The sequence below is a fragment of the Prinia subflava genome, chromosome 17 (genome assembly GCF_021018805.1).
Source record: "Prinia subflava isolate CZ2003 ecotype Zambia chromosome 17, Cam_Psub_1.2, whole genome shotgun sequence".
Lineage (NCBI taxonomy): Eukaryota > Metazoa > Chordata > Aves > Passeriformes > Cisticolidae > Prinia > Prinia subflava.
Genome location: NC_086263.1, coordinates 11549018 through 11573235, shown reverse-complemented (window position 1 = coordinate 11573235; position 24218 = coordinate 11549018). Strand labels below are relative to the sequence as shown.

The following is a 24218-nucleotide window of genomic DNA, read 5'->3' as shown; positions in this document are numbered from 1 at the left end:
CCCAGCTCAACCCTGCTCAGAGGGGTGGGAGGCAGCAAGCACTGATCAGCCACTCCAGAGATGAGGTGCTCTTCAGCACTGGAGAAGTGCAGGGTTAGAGGATCCTGATTATCCTGCCCAGGCTCGCTGGGACAGGCCTCACATGTGCTCAGTCACATCCAGATATGAAGCCACTCTGGAAACCAAGACATTTATTCAAAGGAGCAGCAGCATTGCACACATATCTGCCTGTGTAAAGGAGAACTTCAAAAGGGCTGACAGTCACAGAGCCCAGCAGTAACCTTTGGCTAATTAGCTGTCTTGATTTTCTTGCAGTTTATTTTTATACTTCTTGGGCTCTGAAATGCATTTACTGTAATGTCAGAAAGGCCATGGTAAATATAAAGCTTTCTAGCAGTAAGGATATCCACCCCGCTGAGCTTTTGGGACTGACAGCTCCAGCTTGGCGTGGGCCAGGTGGAGTGACAGTGCTTTGCTGAGGTTTTTGTCTTGCACAGGATTTACTGAGACTGTGCTGGTGGAAATGATAAAGGCACCTGGGGCAAAGCAGGTATGGCCACGGAGCACAATGAGCACAGAGCAGAGGGCACCTGTAATGGTGTTTTCCTGAGGTCAGATCACAAAGGAGCAGAAAAGACAGAGGGGTGAGGAAGCCTGCAGGATGCAAAGCCATGATACAGCTTGCCAAGGAGAGGTGAGGTCGAAAAAAGCAGGCAACCAGAAAAGTGGGAGTGATGCTGAACCTGCAGAGAAAAGTAGGTGGGACTCCATTCTAAGAGTTAAGGAAATCATCAATGGGAGTTGCACTGCTCAGAGAGCCTGAAGAAGCCACAGAGTCTTCCTGGACAGAGGAGAAAAAGCCTGGAAAGATGCTTTGGTTAGATCTCAGTCAACAAGGAACTTTCAAGTCCCATTGGGGTGGAAGAGAACAGTGCCTGTTGAAGCAGGTCACTCTGCTCCCTGCCCCAGCAGTGCTTGAAGTAAGTCTGTGCTCCATGTGTCACTGCACAGGGCCACAGACACCCTGTGACCCTTGTCAGAGGCCCTGTGACTCTCACTGAGACCTGGCACCCCAGGGCTTCCCTGACAAAGTCAACCTCCCCATTCCTGGCTGAATTCCACCCCCTCCATCCCAGCAGCTCCTGCACTGCACAGACTCTGCAGGTCAGCACTGCTGAATTCCATTTGGCCAAGGTGTGGGGACCAAGGTGAGGGTGTGAGATACTCCTGCTGCTCTCTGCAGGGACATGCAGCCCCCTCTGCCTGCTGCAGGCTCCTGCCCTGGGGCTGGCACAGGCGTGGGGCTAGGCTGAGTGGACACACCAAGGGTGAGGGAGCAGCTTTGTTAACTCTGCACTGTGATCTCCAGCACAAACCACTCAACATGTGGCTCTCCTTGGACTGTGCACAGAGAAGATCAGTGGAAAGAAAACAGAGAAGAGACCAGTGCATTAATGATCAGAAATGAAGCGATGCTCCTCTGCCCCCAGATCTAGCGAGGAGAGCTCTGAGTCCCTGCAGATGGGTGGCAGGCACCCAGGACTTCAAACAGCCTCCCCCTCTCAGCTGCTGCTCCTCCTGCCTGGCTGGGTGTCAGCCTCAGGACTGCCCTCTGTACCAGCTGGGAGAACTCAGTGCCAATTAAAAACCAGGCTCTTGTATCCTTTGAACTGCAGAGAAACAAAACCTGTGAAATCAAACGTAGCCTTTTTTTTTTCCCCCAAACGATGTCAGGAGTTGAGGAGACAGAACAGTGCTGAGTGCAATTGCTGTTGAGAGCTGCTGGCTGTTTCCGTGTGCGTCTTGAACTCCACCAGCGCAGCTGTGCTGGAGCTGGTAACTGCAAATCTTTCATTTTAAGGGTCAAATCCTTATGGACTCACTCAGGGAAGTTAATAGGAAGTTTACCTTTGACTCAGCTATGTAAAATCAACAAGAAATTCCCAACTGATCATAGTGATACATGGTTCCATCTCCAATCCCAAGCATCCCTTCCTACAAGTCAAACTCATATTTTCCTTTTAAAACTCATTCTTACCCTTAGAGCTTGTGCTGCCTGATCAGAACCAGAATGTCTCAGATGGCTGGATTTTGGAACTGACCTCAACCAGCACTCAAATTTGAGTCCTCACTTCTGCTGAGGTTCAAGTGTTTCAGGACTGAGCTCTCTGCTGGGATAATGCACGTGAAAGGCAGAGCATGGCTCTGTTCAGGCCCTTGGTGTGCAGCTGGCTGGGCCCTGACTGCTTCTGGAAATCCCTTTGGCCTCACCCAAGCACCTCAAAAGCCCTTTGTACAAAAACCTGCTCCCGGGTTGCTTTAAATGATGAAAAACATGGGGGCAGTTTCAAAGCATCTTTAACATCATCAGGTTTGTGAGCAGAGCAAGGCACTGTTGTACCCACAGTCCTAAAACCACCCACAGGGTGATGGTGAGCACCAAGCACTGAAGGTCTCAGTGACAGGGAAGGAGTGATTATATTGCTCAAGCAGAACAGGAGAGACATGCAGCACCAAGCCCTCACCCCTATCAGCCCTTTTATTGCCCATTTACCCGGGGCAGATGTGTGTGATGCCTGTGTAATCCCAGCCCTGTGGCATGGCCAGAGCCAGGGCATGGTGCAGGGATCCTCTAAAGGAGTTGGTTCCATTCAGGCAGGGAGGGTCCTGAGCTCGTAGGTCATGCATATATACCTGCCTATACATTATTGATGCCCTCCACATGACAGCTGCTGGCTGTATCTACAGACTCTCTCCACTGATGCCTCTCTCTGAGTCATGGCTGCATAAAGCTCCTTGACAGACCTGGAGGATGAGAGATGTGGTAAAATCCCAAACACGAGTATTGCATCAAAGGTTCTGTGGTTATCAGAGCACAAATAACATCTCCCTCACAAATTCAGGGGTAGGAGGAGTGAAAGGTCTGTCTAACCACCCTGCTGGAGCACAGGGTCCATACCCAGGGGCCCAGTGTGTCAGGGACAGTCTGAGATGCTCCAGGGGGGTACAGGGAGGTGGTCTGTCCATGCTGCTGGCAGAGGAGCTGGGGAAATCAGCAAGGAGCTGGTGGGTGGACTTGAGTGGGATTTCTCCTGCATGGAGAGCTCAGCAGTCCTCCACGCATGCCTGGCTGTGTCACTCACTCCTGCTTTAGCTGACATGCAGGGGAGCCTCATGTGAGGCTTTCAGAGGATGCTGCACACTAATGTGGGAGATTGCCCCACGTGCCTTCAGGGATGGACAGAACCCAAGGCACTATGCAGAATGTGCAGAATGAAGAGGGATGCCTGGGACAGTCTTCCAGTCTCTCCTTGGTTTTTTCACTGCCATCTTTCCTATTCTCCCCAGGCCTTTCCCCTGCCCTGAAGTTGCTGCTGCCTCAGCCTCCCAAGATGAGTGAAGGACACATGATGGGCATCCTGATGGGCAGAGCAGCCACTTCCAGCAGCAGGTACCCTGCACTGCCATGGGCATTTATTTGCAGACAATCCTTGAGGCTGGGCAGGAGGTTTTCCATCCACATTTTGCTGGAGCTCTGCTCTGGGGGATAGCTGTGACCCCCAGGAATCAGCCCTGGGCTCCAAGGCAGGGGGACCTGCATGGGGAAAAGACCCCACTCTGGGAATAGACAAGAAGCAAGACATCAGGGAGGATCACTGTTTCCAGAGTGGGTTTACTAGCAGAGAGAACTCTGCTCCTTCTAACTCCATCTCTCTGCAGAGTCAGTGACTCCTCCACCATGTATTACATTTTATTCTATAAATGCAAAGCAATTTCCATTGAGGGCAGGGACAGTGAAGCACAGAGAAAGAGGAGCATAATATCTCATCTTTCTTAAATCCCCACCATCCCAAAGGATCCTGGTGCTGTTTGCTTTACTTTCTATATGCATGCACAGTTAATTAGCATTACCACAGAACTGCAGGTATTCTCCGACTTAGTAGAGGGAATATCTTGTAATAGAAGGGTAAGCAAATTGTTTCTGCTGTTTCCATTACAGCCAACTTTGATTATCCAGGGTAATGGGATAACAGGGACAAAGCAAAAACACGGATAACATGAGACCTATGCAAATTAAGCTGGAAAAAAAAAAGTGATGCTGAGAGTAATGAAGGAAAGAAAGGTCAGTGATACTGATAAAGGAGCATGGAGATCCCTGTGTTAGCATTACCTTAAGCTGACAAATCCATACACAGTGGTACCTGGGCATGGTAGTTACAGAACAAATCTATAGGGTCTGTCACTGTGAGAGGGAAGCAGAGATATCCCCTGCACAGCACAGCCAGGCTGCAGCAGAGGGAGGCGAATTGCATTAACGCCGAGCATTTCAAAGCCTCTGTGTGAGGGATTTGTCATTAAAATGAATAAGATTTGGGCACTCAACCCACCTCCTCCCTACATGAGCAGGAAGAAGCCCAATTTAAAGGTCAGCGTCTTAATGGTTTTTGCTGTGTATATACCAGGATAATTCCTCTCCAAACAGAAATCCAGCACCTCCTTGGTGAGCCACAGCCACTGTTTGAAGGAGCACAAGAACATCCATAGCTGAGGAGGTACAGGAGCACAGAAAGGTGTAGCTTCTGTGTTAGAAGAGGGTGGGAAGAGGCTCCAACTTCATCTCCTTGCAATACAGCCCAAGATGAGGAAAAGGAACAGCACTGGAGTTCCTCTGTAGTCCCTCATCTCAGCAAAGACAGGATTCACTCCCCTCTGTCAAAGGGGATGTTCAAATGCTTGGCACCAATATCGTGGAGGCAGCTCTGAAAAATCTCTGGTGGTGGGTGGATAAAAAGGGCACCAGTGGAGATGAGACAGAAAGAAGAGAGGGAGGAATCTTAGAGGAAGAAGAATCTTCTTAATAGGTTTTATTGATTTAACCCAAAGAGAGAGAACAGTAGGGGGAAATAGATGCCATTTAAATGTAAACCGGCAATAAAAATAATCATTAGAGTCATAATCTCAATCTGTTAGCATTTTATGTAGGAAAGATCTTAGTGGGAAATATTTTCTGAATAAACTACTTGCATTTACTTAGTATGAAGGAGCCTCTTAAATATAACTCAATCATTATCGTGGACTTTTTTGCAGGGGCAGTTATCAGTACTCAGTTCTTTCAAGTGCCTGATGACTTCACAGCCCCTGTAGAGCCTGACTTGGAGAAGCTTCTGGCCCACCCTAGCTGGGATCTCCTGTCCATGTTCCTGTGGATGTTCCTGTTTCCCTACTGGAAACACCTGCAGATTTCAATGGCAGCTAGAAATCATCACTCTCCACCCAAATGGTGATGTGACTTTGTGACTGGCCATCACCAGCTCAGATGTTGTAAGCTTTAACTGAGGGAAAAGTAACTTCAGAGCGTGTTTCCAGGCCCTGCATATTCCAGAAGAAGTGAGAACCACCTGACCATCCCTTTTAGCTTTCCCTCTTGTAAAAGAAGAGAAAAATGAGGTGTTTTCACTTTGTGGAGGAGCTGCAGGGCTGGCAGTGAAGATGCAGGGCAGGAAGCCCTTTCCTGGTGCAGGAGGGGAGATTGGATGTGTCCACCTGCATCTCAGAAGGAGCTTTTCTGGTCAGTGTCTTGTCCCCAAGCTCAGTTCCTGTGGGGACATGGAGCTGCCCACGTGCAGGTGCTCAGGGGAGGTCACCGTCCCTGTGACTCCCACACCATGTGCATCTCAGCCACAAAGAAAGGGATAAATACCCTCTTCTGCCTGGGGACACCTTTTAATCTTCTTGCTAGATTTTCATACACTAGTCCAGACTCCCAGCGGGGCCAGGCATGATCTCATTTAGCATCCCATGCACAGAGGTGGCTAAACCAAGGCTGATGTTTTACTGGTAGGGGCTGGGGATGCTCTCACTGATGGTGCTGGGGGTTCTCAGCAGCCTGCAGCAGCCATACCTTACCCCAGAGGTGAAAACATCCTGGAGCAGCATCCCCAGGGCTGGGAAGCTCATCAGCCCCTTGCAGAGCTGCTGGTGGCAGGACATTTGTGGGCAGCAGGGGCCAGAGCAGCAGCTCTCCAGGGGCCAGGGTTCCACACCAGCAGCTGCCACTGGCAGAAGCCACTGCAGCTCTTGGAGTGGGTCTGGCCCCATGTCCACAGCCTGGGGAGCTGCTCTGGCCTCAATGCCCTGCTCCTCACCACATCTCCAGACTCTCAGTGGCCCTCACGCTGTGTGGGTAATTCAGGCTCGAGAGGGGGTTATTAAAATCCATTCAAAGCTAATGTCAGCCAGTTCGGTGTTAATGTCAGTGGCTGAGAGGCACAGCAGGAGTGGGTGGAGAAGGGCTTTGATTTCCCCACTCCAATTTCCAAGCAGGATGGGCCTGGCAGGCAGCGATGGGGAGTGGGGAGCAGTGGCGGGTGAAGGGTCTCACAGCAGACAGGTGGGACTCGCAGTTTAACCCCAGCAGCCAAACATTTCACTCCACGTTCTGCTTGACAGCATCTCTCCCTGGCTGCCCATTTCAGAGGCGTGTTATCTGCCAGGATCCCAGCAGGTGAGTCTGCCTGAGCAGTCAGCTCTGCATAGAGGCTGGGAAGGGGCTGTTGGGGCTGCTCCTGGGACTCCATCAGGGATTTCAGGTGGATTGGACATCACACCCTGGCACTCCCCATCGGGTGCATTTGGAGGTCCAAACCACATGCCCCAACTTCTGCACTGACTCACAGCCCATCAAACCTGTTGTGGTTGAAAGCAGGGCTGGATTTGGCTCACGTCACTCGGGTGAGTCCAAGCCACCCTCTGGATTTTGAAAAAAAATCCGGGTAATTTCAGGATGTGGCTAGCATCATGCAGGCTAAGATAAGAGTAATCGGAGCTCCGGGCCGTAAGCCGATCCCTTGCACATGACAGGAAGGAATTAGCCCCGTCTCTCCTCCCCGTGCCTCCCGGCAGCGTTTGTACCCCTGGGCACACACCGGGCAGGGCTGAGCCACTGCCACACGTGTGTCCCGATGCTGGCCGGGGACAGGGTGACAAGGTGACAAGGATCCTGGGCAGGCAGTGGACAAGTCCCACAGGCAGAAGAAAGCTCACGCACAGCAGAGGAAATCTGCTCCAACCATCACTCCCAGGGCAGGTATTGCCCTCCCACCTCCTAGCACTGGCACAGCAGTGCTGGGAACGCCCAGGGCTCCTTCCCGGGAGGTCCTGCCCTGCTTCTCCCCCGGTTTCAGCATCTGTTTGCAGATTTGGGGATTCCTCCACGTTGGCTGAGAAATGCATTGCAGTCTCTTAATAGCTCATCCTGTCTGGAAGCTTTTCCTCGTGTGTAAATACAATGTGTATAACAGTGGCCTCGTTTCCACTATAGGAGTGCATCAGACACAGTTAAAGGTACTGAGGAGGGCTTAAACGATCCAAATTTAACATTTGGTTATGTAGGCTGAATATTTGAGTGAGTTTTTAGGTTAGAAGGCGCTGTAAATGGAGCCTGACCTCCTAGAGAGTGAATTTTACCCAGGGATTTAAATCAAGTCTGACCATTAAGCTTCATCCTTCTGAGAGACAAAAATTAGTCTGGTTCATAAGCAAGGGGGACAGCTGCTGAAGGCAGACTGGTCACAAGCCACAAGATCAAAGTGTTGAACAACATCTCTGAAGGGCAGCACATCCTGCCTGATGACACAGCCACAAACCAGGTTATTCTGCTTTAGCTTGTCTGATTTGTGAAATGAGGGTAACAAGCAGTTCTGAGGTCAAATCCAGCGTTCAAAAGCAAGATTTGGTGCTGCTGTTTTCACCTAGAAAATAGCTGTTGTCAAAAGTCAACGGTATCAGAGAAAAGTGAAACTCTAGTGGTTGCCAGACAGGTCAATGAGGTGGTTTAGGGTGGCAGGACCATCCAGACGTGTGACACCAGCAGTCCCAAGTCCCATCCTGTGTCCCTGGGGAGAGGGGCCAGGGGGGTGGGTAGGAAGGAGCTGCATCTCCCTGCAGCTGGCATCTCGTGCCACGTGGCAGGTTACCAAGCAGCTGAGAGCAGGAGATGATTTCTTTTGCCAGTTTTCTAATTTATCTAATGAGCAAGAAAATAAATCAAGCTGACAGTCACCCAGGTGGTTTCGAGCCTCAGCTCCTCGCAGTCCCCTTGTTCTCCCAGCCCATTTCATAGCAGGGTTACAACCCGAGGACACAGCACTAACTCCTGCTATAATCTTTTCTTCACCCACGTCACTTAGCAGATGGAGTCATTTAGATGTGCTCACGTTTAAATGAGTGGCTTGCCCTGAAAGGGACAGAGCTGGGGCTGCTGGCAAGGTTTTCGGGATCGTTAGCCTAGAAAATGCTTAGCAGGGGAAGCAGTTGGCAGGCAGATTTCACGGACATGGCACCACTGTCCTCTGCCAGCAAAATTACAAGGCTGAAATCCTGGAGCTGGATGGGGCCAAACTGTTCACAGCAAACAATTTAATTGATGAATGAAGTGAATTGCCCAGGAGACGGGTTTTAGACATCTGCTCACTGCATGAAGCTGCTTGGAGAAGGGTTTGCACAGTCAGGTGTCGCCTGGGATGGGCTGGCAGGGGCTCCTTGAGATGGGAACCTTCACCACAGCCCCCTGGGCACCTCCTCCCTGGCACAGCAACCCAGTGCTGTGAGCCTGGCTACCTCCAGGCTTGCCAGTCCAAGGTACTTACAGTTGTTATTGCTCCTAAGCCTTCGTGGCTGGACCAGTGATGGGACCAGCCAGCACAATGCAAGGGAGAACAGCACCAGTCTAAACAGCAAAAGCTACTTTTCAGCTCCTGCAAGAAATTCCATAGCAGTCTCAAGAGGTCTCCCCTCCCTAGCTCCCTGACCTCCTGCACAAGGCTACCTCCATAAGCTCCTTTCATTTGGTCTAATGAAGTAAATTAGTTCTCCAGCTCTTCCACGGAGAATAGGCATAAAAATGTACATTGAGATGAATGCTCACAACCCTTGAAAATACCTCTTGCTTGTGAAAAGGCTTCAGAGGAATGAATAGAAGGGACAATGATTACCAAAAAAGGAGGAAATATTGTTCATGCTGCCTGGGTAGCATTTGACCCAGCCCTTGCAAAAGCTGGGGAGAAAAAGGAGGAAGAAGGCAGGGAGCTGAGACACTAATGGCAATCATCACTCTGTTTGGAGCAATATCTCAGAGTGTCCATGGAGATCAATCACAAATTATTCAGCCAAATAGTTCTCAAAACAACCTCTTATTCTGCTCCTTTGTGGCAGGCATGAAGCTTTCTCTGCAAGGCCCATTTTACATCTTGGGTAGCTCAGTGCTGGATGGTGTAACACTCCATTGTGAAATCCCTGCCGGAGCCTTTGATGCTGGCATCTTCCAGACGAGATGCAGAGCTTATCAGCTCAAATAACACAACTGTCTTTTATCCTTTGTGTCCCGAGCCTGCCGTTTTGGCACTTATATTTGTAATTCATTGCCTGGCTCTGGGTCTGGGTCCATCTGGACAGGCAAACTGTCTATCTGTCTGCATTGCTGAGATATTTGTGTCTGCCCCAAGGGACCTGAGCACCTAAGCTCTGCTTATCTTCATTGATGCTTACCTCCCTAATTGGTTAAAAGTCACTTTGGAGAGGTGGTCTTAAGGGCTGTAGGCTTGTAGATGCTTTCAAAATTACTTCCCCCAGGCCAGGTTGTCCATCTTTCCCTGGGACTGCATCCCTGGTCTGGTCTGGCTTCTAGCTCTGCTGCCCCTCCCTTCCAGATCAGTGCCAGCCCACAGACCTGCCTGCCTTTCACCAGCACTACATTTTCTTCAAAAAAGGACGAATGAGGTGGAAGAAGAAAAGGTGAAAACATGATAATAGCTGCGGGAAAAGGCCGCCGCTAAAGATTTGACAATGCTGGAAATAGAGGCTCAGAGAAAAGTTTTTCTCCAGAAATTATTCTTTTCAATCTCAACAGCACAGTGAAGAGAAGTTTAGGCACACTTTTTAGCACCTTTTGTACTCAAATTCAAAATCCACCTGTCTAACCAAGCAATAACAGAAATAATCTTTTTTTATCCAGCTGCACATTTTGCTACAGAAATTTGTTTCCATTAAGCTATTCCCCTTTGTCCTCTTAGAAAGCATATTTTAAATAATAACAGTGTAAAAAAAAATTACACACTACCCAAAAAACTCAACCCTGTCAACCGTGCACTTTTATACAAAAGTTATCTCCTTCTTACAATGGATGGATGAAAATCCTTTTCATAATGTCAAGATGGAGATGAGGAAGAGGGAGAAAATTTCAAAGTGCCCAGTTAGTCATTTGAACAGGGAACATGGGACAAAATCTGGTCTTAGAAAACTGAGCTGCAGCTCCGACATGAACCCGATGTTCTTTTTCCGCTTTATAAACCAGAATTTTGTAGAAGTTGGCATGGAGGCACTCACTGCACCTCTCATCTGCAGGGGAAAAATAACGTGCTTTTCCCTTTATTCCCTAAATCTCAAAAGAAGAATGTGAACTCAACCTTAGAAAAAATAAAAATTAAATATGCAACCATGGTAACTTCCACTGGTGCCACACTTTGAGGAGCGCAGCAGCAGCAGCTTGGCCGCTCAGGGATTCCCCAGGAATGTCAGCACTGGGATCAGAGTCCCACCAGGAACCCCCCTGTGATCAGCAATGTGAGAAACACAACCCTGGCTGCTGTCCCTGTCTGCATCACTCTCTTTCCTACTGGGAATGAATGCCTTGAGCCTCCTCCACACCATCCACTCCTGGGGAGGATTTCCCAGCCCTGGAGCCCTCTCCAGAAAGTCTTGCTCCATCCTTGCTGTCTGTCCCACACCAGCTCCTCCTCCCACTCCAGAGATGCCATGGACAAGGCCACCCCTCACCTCTGGGCCTGGGTGTCACTGCTGGTCCAGCCACAGTGCTGAAGGTGTCCTAGTTGCTGTCCTCAGGGGCTGGGAGGCACACTGGGCACGGCATTCGAGATCCCACGAGGTGGTCACCAAGCCCAGTATTTCAACTGCAAGGATAAAAGAGAAAGCGTAAGAGGGAGTTTCAGCAAAGGAGATAAAAGATTGATTGATGGCTTGATTAACAGCAAGCCATCCCAGGGACAGAACAGCTGCTTAAGCCATGGATCAAACACAGGCACAGGGACCAGAGGTGAAGGCGAAGATGACCACAGGGAAGCCCAAATGAGAGCAGCTGCTCAACAGAGTAACTAAAAGGGAAAAGATATCCACTCGCCAGTGGATTAGGGACTGTGAGGAATGCTGGAAGAGGACCTGAGACTGAAGTAAAAAGAATGGGACAAATGCCAGACAAGGATGGAAAAAGATGCAAGGAAGATGGATAGCTCTAGGCATGGCCAGGGCAGATGGTACCAAACATCAATGCAGAGCTCCTGGAAGAGTGAGGAGCCACTGCCACCACCACCACCAGCCACCCAGCATGTGCAGGTTTTAGTAAGTTTAATAATCCTTGTTACACCTGAAGATTGCTCCCATAAATGTCTTTTTAAATCTTAAGTGTGATTTTATTGCTCTCAGTGGTCAGTTCCCACACCTTTGTTGTTTTTCTATGACTTTTGGATGCCTGGCTGGCCAGGGCTCTCTCTGCTTCCCACTGCTGTCAGCTCCTGCTCACCTGTGATGCCAAACAACCAGTACTGCAAGAAAGAGTGACACTGAGTGTAACAGTACTCATCTTTGTGATATTCAAGGTCTTGTTTTATTATCGTCTACACAGTAACAATAATAGCAATATTAGTGACAACCATTTTGTTACTCCTCCTGTTAGTAATATTCAGACATGACCTAAGAGGTATTTCAGAAAGACAACACAAATCCGGTGCAAGATCCAGGAGAATGGGGCAGTTAATTAAATGTCAGAGTGATGGACAGAGCTGGGACAAGCCTGGAACAGTATCAGAGAGCTGGACAACCTCTGACAAGCACAGGGAGATGGATGGATCTGGGACACGTCCCAGACCTCTCCCCCAGCAGACGCAGAGCCCTCCTACCCACACACATCTTTAAACACAACATTGCTCCCTCTCTGTCACTGCTTCATTGACTTATGCAGGTGAGGAAATTTGCTGGGGAAAGCTGCTTTCCGAGCCATGTCACTGATCACAGCCTGATCTAGTGACATTTTTATACCTCCAAATGGTGCAAAGGAAATAAAGAGCCCCATTGAAAATGACAGTGTCTTAGAAGTGTGTTTTACCAGCATATGTGTGAACTCACAGCAGGTGGGGTTTATTTTGCAAAAGATTTCATATCCTTTTTCCAAAGTAGACATTCATAAGAGAGGCAGGTGGTGGCCAGGGAATATGGAGAGAGAATGGCAGCCGGAGGGTGTTCCAAAATTCCAAGAATATTAGAGAACAAAAGGAAGCCTGTGACAGATACCAGGCAATCTGTAAGTCATCAGGAAGAGTGCAGAGCATAATAGACTAATCAATCAGGCAGACAAGGGTGAGGTGTCACGGGGAGGCAATAGGTAGCTGGAGGTCAGTTATGAAATATAATCTCTAAACTGGAAGGAGAAGGGCAGTAGCACAAGACAGGTGTTTGAATGCAGGTAGGTGGACACTGGATTGGTGATTTCCAGGAGAGTGAGAGTTGGATGGGAATATTATGGGGGTAAGGAAAAATAACCTGGTATTTTAGAGACAGGCACATATTCTGTGAAGTGAAAGGCTGAGCTGGCGAGACTTTAAAGTGTTGTTCCATTTCAGAAAATGCTGCTGGAAGACAGACGGTGGGGCTCCCTGGTGCGTGTTCCTCTGGGTTTCCAGACAAAGTTTGTCAGGTTAGAAGCAAAACAAAACAAAACAAAACGATGCTTTTCCTAAGCATAAGTCCTGCAAATAACAGCTGGGATCTGAAAGCCAAGCCAGACCCTCTCTAGCTGGTGCTTTCTCATCAGCATGCGTAATCTCTAATCCAGTTAGCTGAGATGCAGGGAAGTTGCACACTGCCACGCATGAGAAGATGGGGATTCTGCAGGTGAATTTAATTACTCCTTCCACAGAGAAAGTGGGAGTCAATAAGGCACCACTCACCCTCCATTAGCCAACTGGGCTGCACAGGCCCAACAAGGAAGCAGGCAGCATCGTTTACTGCTCTTTCTAAGCTAAGCAGGAATAGCCTTGTTACACCCAAAGAAAAGCTTGACTTAACATGAAGCAATTTCTACCAACACTTTTCTGACCTTAACTGTGTATTACAAAGATGTCACACAGTCCTTCTAAGAACAGTTAAACCCAAGCAATTAGAGCTGAATGAAAAATTCCTAATGAATATTCGTTTGGCAAACCCCACCTCATTTTACGCTCACGAAACCTTCACACACAGATTGCAGAGTCCTCACATTTCTTTGCCAATGGATATAACTTGCTGGTTTTTTCCACTGAGCAAATAGCAACGTAACAGTTCATTGAAAAATCTACATTCAAGCACAGGCTGGGTGGATGGGTTATGCCAGACATGTGGTGCTGTTCCTCCTGTTCTTCCACTGGGGAGGGATCAGAACAGGCCCAAGAAATGTGGATTTAGGAAACACGACTGTTACCTCTCTTGTTTGAAATTCCTTTCTGCCAAATCTGTCAGTGCTGGAGCACACTGACTGGACTGAGGCATGGATATGGGCAATGTGGGAAGGGAGCCAGCTGTGCTCCCTCTGTAACTGATGGAGAGGGCCAGGTATTGTCAAAGCCACTGGAGAGGTCGACACCAAGGAAACACTGGAGAACCTGGAGACTTTAAGATGATGACCCTGACTCCCTTAAATCCTTAAAACCACCTGCTTAACTCTGCATGTCCAGTGCTGGCTAGGGCTGTGGAGAAAGGGGCAAAGGTGAGCACCTAGGAGGTGGAAGCACTTATGAGGCTGGATCAAGGCTGGCAGAAGAAGCTGAGAACAACATGAGCTGTAATGCCCAGGGGGTAAGGAAGTGTGGGGCAATAAATCAGGCTCTCAGAGCATATTAGGAGATCAATGGGACAGGCATTAGACCAAAGGAGCAAACTCCAGAGAGACAGGAGCAATTTTTTTCCTCCTCCTTCTCCCTCGTTGCTAAGGATTTTTTCTTCCCATTTAATACCATCCTCATTGTTTTTAAGTGAACAGCAAAGCCAGTGGGTTCCACGTGGCATTAGCAATGTGTTTGTGAAAGGGAAAACGACTGGCTCCTAGCAGGATTTGATAAAAGCCTCTCCAAGTTCTGAGTGATTTACAGCTGGAGAAAACAAACATGGACTGATACAAATGCAGAGAGAGGCTGAGCCGGCACCAACATCCAGGTACACTCAATTACCAATTCATCAGCCCAAGTGAACTTGAAGGGCTTTTCAAACTCTACATGGCTCAGAATTCAAGGAAATATTTAGATGGATAGCATTCTGCAGTGGGGGAGAAGAAGACTAATTTGTTGATCTTCAGCTCAAGAGCCCTGGCCTTTCATGGGCAAAAGGCCATAGGAAAGGGATGCAGGTGGCAGCTCCCACTCCCCACGTGGGACCAGGGAATGGACCAAACATCAGGATGATGTTCACACACTGTTTCAAAGCTGTCAGCACACAGCTCTCTCTCTCCTCTCACCGTACCAAGCCCCCAACAGAATTTTTTTCCCTGTCTCTACTAAAAACTTTGCTTTTGTCTGCCCTGGAGGTAATCATGGCAAAGCTGTGAAAATAACTGATTTTTTCGGTTCATTGCCCAAACTAAAAAAAAAAAAAAATAAAATCACTGCAGTGACCCCAAATTGGAATTATCCAGGCTCTCCACAATGTATATATATATAAAAGATATATATCTGTGGTCAAACAACGGTTTAATTCAATGTGAAACTAACTCATGGGAAATGTCATTTTTCCCTCCATCCCCTGCCCAGAAAGCCATTTTTTCTCAAGAAGAGATGATTTACAGCTCCACGCTCCAGCAGCACTGACACAGCCACAGTGTTTGATATCTTCCCCTGTTCCATGAAGCTCCTCCGTGCTGGGGCACGGGGCCCTTCAGTGTTATTCTGATACAAACTCTGAGGCAGCTGGGGGTAGGAAGAGAGGGAGTCCGGCTGCTCAGAGACTGCAGGGAACTCTTTGTTAGTTGTTCATGCAGAAACTGTTTTGATTTCAGTGTCTAATTGATATCTTGGGGAAATCTTTGCAAAAGACAACGCATCCTCCCCAGACCCTACCTGTGTGTGCTCAGTTGAGGGGCCCCAAGCTGCCAGTGCTGACGGAGCCCCAAGGCTGTGGGGCTGCCCCTGCTCCATGTCCTCATCCCACAGGTTTGGGGAGCTGAACCAGCAGGAGAGCCCTGGGGCAGCTGGAAGGGTGGGGGCTGAGCTCCACTGCTGCTCAGATTTTTGGTGGAGAGGAGGCTTTGGAGAGTTCTGTGCTGCGATGTCTGTTCATCAGCAGGGAGAGCTGTGTCAGCCTCCAGCCTCCCTCAGGAGTAGGGACTGCCTGCATCCCTCTGGAAGCTGCCAGCATCATCCCTCCTCCTGCCAGAAGCAGCATCAAGCCCTGAATTTTCCAGTGGATATCAGCCCTCCTCTTTCCTCTGGCCTCCTCCAAAGACAGCAGCCATCGCTCACACACGCAGCTCCAAGGCTGGCTCTGAACTATTTAAAAGCACAGCAGGTATTTTAATTATTCACATCAAGCGCGCCTCGCTTGCTAACGACTCTCTGAAGCTGTCATAGCTGCATGGGGTGGAGCAGAGCCCTGCCAGCAGCTTCCCATGGCCTGGCCTTGGGGCACAGCCTGGCTCTGCAAAACAACCACGGTTCAGTGCTGTCACTGAGGGCAGAGGTGGCACAGGGACACTTGGGTGAGGAGCACCCTGGCAGAGCTGTCTGGTCCCATGGACATTTGCCCACCCAGCCCATTGTCCAGTCTCCTGCCTGGCACCTTGCATCCTCCAGGGCAGGGGTATCAGCCAAATGCTTTGCTATTAACTGTGAGCTGCTGTGCCCCACACTGACAGATTGGCTCTTGTATTTTAAGGGCACTGGAATTACCAAAATGCAAGGAAACAGAGGGATACTTATGCAGCACAGCTGGGCAGCTTCAGAGGAAGGCACTGGAGAGGATGACACACTTCCTTGCTGCCTTGAGCTGCTCCTAGGGTTTGATGCAAGGAGCTGCTTTGGAAAACAAGCCCTTGCCACCCTGCAGCAATGTATTTATTTGCTTCTTCCTTCCCAGTACCATGAAAAATATTTGCTGCAATAGCATCTCTCTTCTCAGATACATTAGGAGAAGGTTCTTTATTTATCCTGAGGGTGTTTGGGCACTGGAACAGGCTCCCCAGGGAAGTGGTTGCAGCACCAAGCCTACCAGAGTTCAAGAAAAGTTTACACGACTCTCAGGTGCCTGGTGTGATTCTTGGGGTTGATTGCCTTGTGCAGGGTCAGGAGCTGGACTCAATGACCCTTCTGAACCCCTTCCAACTCAGGATATTCTATGATTCTGTGATTCTGACCCACATCCCTCCTTTGCAGAACAAGCTCAGCTCTCTTGAGGTGACATATGTGCAGAAAGAAGGATGGTGTCCCATGCCCATGGATGGAAAGAAGATGGCCTGTGTTGACAGGAGCCAGGTTCACCCCAGGCCCACAGAGGCTTTTCTCAGCTCTAGAGTGCAGCTGAGGGGCAGAGACAGGCATCCCACCTGCAGAAGCATCAGGGCTGAAGGTTCCTTCATTTTTACCCCACTAAGTCTCAGTTAAAGATGAGATTCCTTTAGGAACCTCAGGATTTCTATCTGAAGTTGATCTGTTTTCTTGGAGATTCCTGTCAGTTATTTCTCTTATTTCTGGTAATTAAGTGTCTCACCTTCCCTGCCTTTCCTCATCATTACCTCAAAGTAAATTTGGAGGATTTCCAAGAATATGCAGGACCTGCTTTCCCCCATTTCAAGATGAGCAAGAGCCTCATCATGGGTAACCCTGAGCTCCAGGGCTCTTCTCTAGCAGCAACTTCTTGTGGGCAAAGCTTGAGAGCAGAGAGGCCCCCACAAAAGCACATCCCCTGGTTGAAGAGCCAGGCTCTTCAAGCCTCCTGGACCATCAGAGCCATCCCCTCTCTTTTTAACCTGCCTGTTTTTTAATGCTAATTTCCACCACACGCCCAATTCGAAGCTCTAATAATGAACAACTGCTTTCTTCCTTTCCTTCTGATTTCATATTCATGAGTCAGGGTTTCCTGGCACTAAAACGTAAATGCTCAACGGAAATCGCTGCACAGTGACACGTCTGTGTAGCTTCACTGTCCATTTATTTGCCTTTTCAAAGAGCTGCTGTGTTAAGCAAACATCCCTGCCTGGATCCTATCTGGAGGAGTTTGTCTGGTACGGCATGGTGCCTGCCGGGGTGGGGGAAGCGGCTCGGTGTGACGGTGTCTCGCAGCTCTGGTTTTGCTCCAGGGTACTTCTTGTACAATACTTTGAGCTCGGTGAACATCTCAACCTTTTCTGGAATATTTTGCTCGAGTCTTGGCAGGATGTGTTCAGCTGTGACACAGCGAGGGATGAAGCAGGGAACTCCCTGAGAGAAACGCATCGGTTGCTTCGGCTTGGACTCCACTGAGAGCTCCCGCAGGCAGAGTGGGCAGATGTCTTGGCAGGGGAAGCCAAGAGGCACCTGTAACATCACTGGGCAAATTATTTTTTCTGGCAACTAGAAAATTCACACACACATGCAAACAACAACAAAGCAAAACAAACAAACAAACAAACCCCCCCCAAACATTTCGGGCTTCATCAAAACTTCCTGCCATCTTCCAAAAGAGAAAGGCAAAAGATGCCTTCAAAAAAGGAATGTTTTCCATTAACCATATTGGTCAAAATGTTTTCCAAGTATTTTCCTTGAAGACTGCACTTCCATGTTGAATTGAACTTTTAAAACAGCAAGGGCAAAAAATAATCTAAAAGCAAAAGTCAAAGGAATTAAATCTTCATGTATTTCAAGGCAAGCTGAGATGTTCTTCTCTGCAGAGATGCTGAAGCTGTGTAGTGATCCTGAAGTTCCATTCCAAACCTTTTAACCTGTCTGGGATGGAAGTTTTAGGATCACAGACTGGCACCCTGAAGTCTCCTCTCCAGCAGTTCACCCTGCCCATGGAGTAACACATCTGCCCACCTCTGCCAGGGAACCCTTTGTCCCCTTGGACACATCATCATCCTCACCTATCTGCTCTGCAGTCAATGGGAACAGGAACCACCGTCCTGGAAGAAAGGACAACCACATAGGGCTGGAGCTGGGCTGTGCTGTCCCCTGGTCTCTTCACGGGAACACCAGCTGAAGGTGGCTTTGCTCTAAGTGATGGGCTGGAAAGGGGAGCAGCCAATATCCAAGAACCCTGGATTGCTCTGCCAGCTTTGCTCCTGCACTGGCCACCTCCATGGGGCAAGGAGGGCAGTGGTGGACTGGGAACTGGCAGCTCCAGCTCTTTGGTTGTCCAGTGCTAAAGGCTTTCCCTTCTCTCAGCTGCCTCCACTGGAGTTTCCTTCTCCAGTGCTCTGTGGATGCTCCTTATAATCTTGGTGCTCTGTTGCCTTCTGCAGTCATCCATTGCCTTTCCCTGTCTGCCTTTCCCCAAACACTTTAACAAATGAGCTCATAGGAAGGCAAGAGAGAAGATGAGAGATGAATTTTGGACCACGAGAAATGAACTCACAAATGAGAGCGTCTGCAAGCACCATCTGAAGAGCTGTACTCTTGCTCATGGAGAACATCATGTGTGGCATGTGTTCAATCAAAGTAATCAATGGGGACCACATTTTGAATATTATCTACGCGCAACAGACTCCTTGGGAGGAAATTATGCAGCAATATTTAATGGTGGCAATGGTTCAGCAAGTAAAATAAAGAAATTTTCCTCAAAACAACATCAACTTCTCATGGATAACTCCCAGATGGGACTGAGGGTAAAAAACCCTTTCATTAAAAAGCTATTCAGTTATGGTAAAACTGCCATATGTGGCTCACTGAGATTCTGATTGTCAGTGACTTCAGCTTGAAAGCTGCTGTGAAATCAGAAAACTACTTCCCATTTGAACAGGGGGGTGGAAATTGGTCCTTAGGGACCTGAAAGCACAGCTCGATCTCACGCAGCTGAAGGTGTCTTACAGCTGGATGTCTAGGTTAAGGTAATTGTCTAGACTTCTTTTATCATCAGTGAACAGAGAGACGTGTACCAACCCCCAGAGAGTGATTCATTCTTCCTGTCTTAAACATCTATTTTTGGATGGGATGAATTACGCTCTGGAGGTGTTCAACTTTCTCCACTGACTGTGGAGTCTGGATGATGAACTTGGCCTAGACACTTCACCTTTCTAGTGCTGAAACAGGGAGTGCTCCACCAGAGAAGACAATTCAAGTTGTGCCAATAATGGTGGTAGGTTGGGAGCCCTTGGCCAACACCTACAGTGAAGAGACACAAGAGAAGCAGTTCCCTCAGCAGAGAGGAGATGGAAGAGGGGAAATCATCATAAGCACACCCTGAAGTGATCTTGGTATTTAAAAAAGACCTGAGGACACTCTGGTGCCTGATTATCTCATCTAGTTCTTTTATGTCATGCAAAAGGTACAGATTACATCCAATTGCTTTCTAAGTGTGACCTGAAAGTTGTCATTCTGCAGTCCTAGGAGGAAAGCAGGGACTGGTCTCTCAACTGAGTGCAGCCTTCCTAAAAGACCAAGCCTTTTACTGAGCTTGGGTTTTCCTAAGATTAGCAATTCCAAACTTCTACAAACCACCAATTTATTTCAGAGACACCACCTGTATTCTTCTACCCATCTTCTCAGTCTTGAACAACCATGTCTTGCAATTTTAAGGGTTTGGTTACAACCTTAAGAGCTATTTTGCAGACAGAAGGTTTCACGTCTCTCTTGCCATAGTCCAGAGTCAATGCTAATAACCCACACTGCAAAAATAATCCTACTGTGTTCTAGGAAGCTTCTTGCTGTAAGTCTTCCATAGATAAGTGAGATTATTACCTTCTGTGACTTCAGTGGGAGCCAGTTTTAGTCCTCTCAGAGGACCAAGTTCTTAGTGCCAACTCAGGTTTTAGATCTTAGAGCCATCTAAGCCACCTCTCAGAGCCATCCTGCCAAAAGCTCTCCAGATTCCACCCCTGCCATGTAACATGGGACAGGTTGCTTGTGCAAAACCCAGGATCTGGGAACTCTACAGGAAAACCAGGCATTGCCATTTCAAAGATCAACATGAGAAAATCAAATAGGGAACTAAATGTCAGGAGAAGTCACCAGAGGAAGGCCAGGCTGCCATCCACATACAGCTTTCCAAAGAGAATGTTCTCAAATGGTCCTGAGCGGGGCACACTAATTGCAAAAAGTATGTCAGGACCCTTCTCCAAAACAAATGTGGAGGAAGAGTGGGAATAAAATTAATGAGGTGAAGAGTTATGAGGGCTAATTCACCAGGAGAGAGATTTGTGTTCTTTCCTGGGGCGTGCTACTGCCAGGAACAGGATGCAGCTGATGACAAAAAGCCCATGGCTGGAAGCCAAAGGGTTCCTTGAGGGGCCAGGGAAATGCCTTGGAGACTTCAGTTCTCTACACCAATTGGCTTACACCTGTCAAAAAAAAATTCCCAGCATTTTTTCCTGACTCATGTGGAAAATCAAGACGGATCATCCATATTTAACAGGCTATTGGCAGTGCTCAGGGGAACGTGTTCAAGACAAGGCAGAGCAAGACCTTCAGTTCACAGTGTGACACCAAAAGTAACACAGACATGTGAAGGGAGCATCCATCTGTCTATCCAGAAACATGGAACACCCGGGATTCTTAGAGCCTAAGTGATAGAAATTGCCCTCCTGTGAATTGAACAGGTTCACCCAATAATATGATAGTCCAATGGGACAGATACCAATGCTTGGTTTCTCCTTTTTGATTTGTTTTCTCTTTTCCTTCCTGCTTCAGCCACTGAGTTTCCTGGGACAGATTTCTACATCTCTGCCTCAATTTTCCTCTGTTTAAAAAGAGATTAATGTGACAGGAAAGTGTTGGAGATCTCTTAAGGAAAGCCACAGCATGAGAGATGTTTCTATTTTAAATTGTGAAAAGTGCTAGCCAAATGCTAGTTCTTAAATACAGCTGGTGAATATATAAGGAAAATTGATTTTCACAGAAGACTACATCATTTAAGTGAAAAGTCAATAATCATCTTCCATACCAGCATTTAAATATCTGAGCAAAACCACTCAAATAATGATATCTTTTGGGTTCAGATTGTTCACTGGAAAGAAGGGAACACATAGTATTAGTCTCAATACTGTGTTGACAGAGAACACAAATGTCAGTTTGACCATCTTAGAAAAGACATTTTAAAAGATATGAAGTGTAATGACTCAGGATTACTCATGATGGAATTTTACATTAAGCAGTGAAAACTTATTTAAGGACAATTTTTGGGATTGGTAGCAATGTAAAGAAAATGCATTTATGAAAAAGCTGCCTCCCTTGATAAAGAAACACAGAGACAACAAGCTCCAAAGATGAATACTGTAACCCAAAAGCAGGACAGAATGCTAAAGAGTCTAACAGAAATCTCAACACATAACCAAGGGAAAAGACAAAATCACAAATAGAAGTGGCCAAAGGAGACTTCCATGAAAGGGGCAGCAAGATAAAAGGGTTTGCCTTGCCTTATTACAAGGGAATTTATATAAAGTACAAAAATATGGAAATTTTTCAGAACAAATGCAAGATTATTTTAATAAGAAGATGCAGCTCAGTATGGAAAAACGCAAAACCAAAAAAGCCCAACATTACAGTATAATACCAATGGTCAAAGGGGTAATAACCACGTAATTTCTGGCAAAGGAATTAAATGTAATCAGCAGGCTCTACAGGCAGGCAGCCTTGGTCAGGTGTTAGTTCACTTTCCCAGCAGAAAGTTGCATTTCAACAAAGCTGAAATTTCTCCTGACATGGATTAGTTCTGGCAAAATCACATTTTAAAAGAATTAGGAATGTTTTGATAAATCAAACATTTCATTTGCAAAGCTTCAGGAGAATTTTTCATTTCTATTTCTATCACATAACAAAATCTTTAAACATTCATATCTAAATGACATTAGAATTAACCTGAAGTATATTTTAATAATAACTTAATATTCTATTCAGAACGCAACCAAGTGTCAAAATCTTGTATTTTCCTGCAAGGTACAAATTTTTCTATTATCTCATTGCTAAATTTTCAGCCTTTCCAGCTTTTTATTCCAAAACATGTACTGTAACATAAGAAAAAAGCAGACTCCTGAAGCCCTTAGGTATGTTGTTGTTATTCTAATGTGAAACGAAAGGAAATCTATAAGCAAACACATCTGCAGCCCACAGCATCAGACCAAAATATGAGCATCAGGACTGTGAGTCTGCTAAACACCCTTGGAGTGCAGTGAACTGCATTCACTCAGCCTAGCTGAAGAAACAGGGATTTAAAAATACTTTTGGGTACAGGAACAGCACCTGACTTTGTGGAGTGGCCATTCTTTGTGAACCTTCCTCCTTTTCACCTCAGTTTGGTTTATATTTAGAAATGCTATAAATATCGTCTGTTTAATCAAACGAAAAAAATATTTTGATAGATCATTCACTCATTTATCCTCCCCAAAAGAAAGGCTGCCGATAAAGACTGTCTGTTTTCACTGCATCTGTTCACTTGGCAGGAAAAAATAATTTCAATGGAAACATTGCAAAAACCTACCCTTTCTACCCAGATGCTCTATTTCCATATTTCTGATGCCATCCTGCCTGCAACCACTTCTTTAGATTTACATGAATTAACTAGTGTAGGACAGATACCAGACTACAAAGTGCTCACAAAGTAACGATCCCTTTTGATGATGACTTTGGAAGTTCAATGGAAAAGCTGTAATCTCTTGTCCATGTACAAAAATAAACATTATGGGATGGGTTTAATACACCTAAAAGTTTCATCCCATACGGCGCTTTTAAGTTTCAGAATGAGACTGCAATGTAGAACAAAGTACACAGGTTCCAACTAGGCAGCATTTGTATGGACTTCTTCCTTCATCATTTCCCCTCATTCTTAGGGTTACTTCTGCAGTTATCCAAGATTTCTTTACTTAAAAAAAAAAAATGCAACCACAGCTATGCAGGCCTATTTTAATAATAAAACTTACTGAGTCAAAAAACAACCTCAAAACTCTTTAGAGAAAACTAATATTAAGCTTCCAGTTAAAGTACTAACCAGAAGAACAACAGATATTTGGGAAATAAATTAGGAATAATTTGTATCTAATCCATACTGGAGACTCTTTCAAATTCTTTGGGCCTTTCCACGACCAAGCTAAAGGAATTAACCAACAATATAAATCTGCAGTATAAATCTGCAGCCCTATTCTGGCTCACCAGAGTTAACTGTACTGATACAAAGTTTGTAGAAGGCATAGAGCATGGGGAAATTAACCCTTTTGGTCTCAGGGAATTGGCAAAAGATGCAACAAAATGCAATTTTTCACAGTGATGATCCTCCTATTTTCTCCTAAAGCACAGTACTGGGAACACAGCCTTGAAGATTACACAAAGCACTTAAAGTTTGTAAGATAATAATGATTATATGGTGCAGCCAGGGAGTAGGATTTTACCTATTATTACAAAGCTTAAAAGAGAGGTTCTAACTCTGCAGAAGTTTGATGGTAAATTCACAATCTTCTAGAGCACAGTGGCAGGCAGGAGAGCAAAAGAAAAAATATTTGTCACAGTTTCTAGCCTGTTTTACAGCATTAAGTTCTAACTGCTGTCAAAATTTTTATAGACATCAAGGAACAGATTGTAAAAGACAAAAAGAAAATCAGAAAAACTATGAAAATTAACTACAGTGAGAGGGTTCTTTTTGCCAATACCCCTTATCAGGCAATTGTACACTAACAGTCGTATTGTACTAAACCATGTGATCAGGAGAATTCTGCAGCCATTAGACAAAAACTCTTGGTAAAATCCTTGCAAGGTCTGAATTAAAAAATAAGCCATCGAGATAAAAGCAATTGCTTTCCAAATGGCCAGGCAAAAATGGATTGATATAACATGATCAAGCAGCTATTGCACGTAATTTAATGGCAAGTCTGTATAAAACTTAATATAGCCTCTATTGTGCCTCTTCCAGATTATGCTCTTGATGTAACTGGCTTGTGAGTAGTGCTGGAGAAACTGCAGTGGGGAAAGGCACTTCCAACATGTAATTTGGTTTTGTCCTAAAATACAGAC

At 46.6% G+C, this 24218-nt stretch overlaps 1 protein-coding gene across 2 annotated transcripts in view; it reads right to left on the bottom strand.

Moving 5' to 3' along the window:
- The window catches only part of ELFN1 (extracellular leucine rich repeat and fibronectin type III domain containing 1), a 104998-nt gene that overhangs the window by 37271 nt on the left and 43509 nt on the right, over positions 1-24218 (bottom strand). For both annotated transcript variants that reach the window (XM_063414542.1, XM_063414543.1), the window contains one exon: positions 10834-10967. The gene's annotated coding sequence lies outside the window, so the exon portion shown is untranslated. The remainder of the gene's footprint in view (positions 1-10833; positions 10968-24218) is intronic.